Here is a 2500-nt window from a genome sequence, read left to right as displayed (position 1 = left end):
GTGTATACGTATGTATGTATGTATGTATGTATGTGTATACATGTATGTATGTATGTATGTATGTATGTATGTATGTATGTGTGTGTATACATGTATGTGTGTATACATGTATGTATGTATGTATGTATGTGTATACATGTATGTATGTATGTATGTATGTATGTGTATACATGTATGTATGTATGTGTATACATGTATGTATGTATGTGTATGTATGTATGTATGTATGTGTATACATGTATGTATGTATGTATGTATGTATACATGTATGTATGTATGTATGTATGTATGTATGTATGTATGTATGTATGTATGTATGTATGTGTATACATGTATGTATGTATGTATGTATGTATGTGTATACATGTATGTATGTATGTATGTATGTATGTATGTGTATACATGTATGTATGTATGTATGTATGTATGTATGTATGTGTATACATGTATGTATGTATGTATGTATGTATGTATGTATGTATGTGTATACATGTATGTATGTATGTATGTGTATACATGTATGTATGTATGTATGTATGTACATGTATGTATGTATGTATGTATGTATGTATGTGTATACATGTATGTATGTATGTATGTATGTATGTATGTATGTATGTATGTGTATACATGTATGTATGTATGTGTATGTATGTATGTATGTATGTGTATGTATGTATGTATGTATGTATGTGTATACATGTATGTATGTATGTGTATACATGTATGTATGTATGTGTATACATGTATGTATGTGTATGTGTATGTATGTATGTTGTATACATGTATGTATGTATGTATGTATGTATGTATGTATGTGTATGTATGTATGTATGTGTATACATGTATGTATGTGTATGTGTGTATGTATGTATGTGTGTATGTATGTGTGTGTATGTATGTATGTGTATACATGTAAATGTATGTATGTGTATACATGTAAATGTATGTATGTGTATACATGTATATGTATGTATGTGTATACATGTATGTATGTATGTATGTGTATGTATGTATGTGTATGTATGTATGTATGTGTATACATGTATGTATGTATGTATGTGTATACATGTATGTATGTATGTGTGTGTATGTATGTATGTATGTGTATACGTATGTATGTATGTATGTATGTATGTGTATACATGTATGTATGTATGTATGTATGTATGTATGTATGTGTGTGTATACATGTATGTGTGTATGTATGTATGTATGTATGTATGTATGTGTATACATGTATGTGTGTATGTGTATACATGTATGTATGTACGTGTATGTGTATACATGTATGTGTATACGTATGTATGTGTATACGTATGTATGTATGTGTATACGTATGTATGTATGTGTATACGTATGTATGTATGTGTATACGTATGTATGTGTATGTATGTATGTGTATACGTATGTATGTATGTGTATACGTATGTATGTATGTATGTGTATACATGTATGTATGTATATGTGTATATGTATGTATGTGTATGTATGTATGTATGTGTATGTATGTATGTGTATACATGTATGTATGTATGTATGTATGTGTGTGTATGTATGTATGTATGTATGTATGTATGTATGTATGTATATGTATGTATGTATGTGTATACGTATGTATGTATGTATGTATGTGTATACATGTATGTGTATGTATGTATGTATGTATGTATGTATGTATGTGTATATATGTATGTATGTATGTATGTGTATACATGTATGTATGTGTATACATGTATGTATGTATGTATGTATGTATGTATGTATGTATGTGTATACATGTATGTATGTATGTGTATACATGTATGTATGTATGTGTGTGTGTGTATGTATGTATGTATGTATGTGTATACGTATGTATGTATGTATGTGTATACATGTATGTATGTGTATACATGTATGTATGTGTATACATGTATGTATGTGTATACATGTATGTATGTGTATACATGTATGTATGTGTATACATGTATGTATGTGTATACATGTGTATGTATGTATGTATGTATGTGTATGTATGTATGTATGTATGTGTATACATGTATGTATGTATGTATGTATGTGTATACATGTATGTATGTATGTATGTATGTGTATACATGTATGTATGTATGTATGTATGTGTATACATGTATGTATGTATGTATGTATGTATGTGTATACATGTATGTATGTATGTATGTGTATACATGTATGTATGTATGTATGTGTATACATGTATGTATGTATGTATGTGTATACATGTATATGTGTATACATGTATGTATGTATGTATGTATGTGTATGTATGTATGTATGTATGTATGTGTATACATGTATGTATGTATGTATGTGTATACATGTATGTATGTATGTATGTGTATACATGTATGTATGTATGTATGTATGTATGTATGTATGTATGTATGTGTATACATGTATGTATGAATGTGTATGTATGTATGTGTATACATGTATGTATGTATGTATGTGTATGTATGTATGTGTATACATGTATGTA

Source organism: Oncorhynchus tshawytscha, linkage group LG04, assembly GCF_018296145.1.
Source record: "Oncorhynchus tshawytscha isolate Ot180627B linkage group LG04, Otsh_v2.0, whole genome shotgun sequence".
In the NCBI taxonomy this organism is placed as follows: Eukaryota; Metazoa; Chordata; class Actinopteri; order Salmoniformes; family Salmonidae; genus Oncorhynchus; species Oncorhynchus tshawytscha.
The sequence above is the reverse complement of the archived record's forward strand: the minus strand, read 5'-3'. Positions refer to the sequence as shown.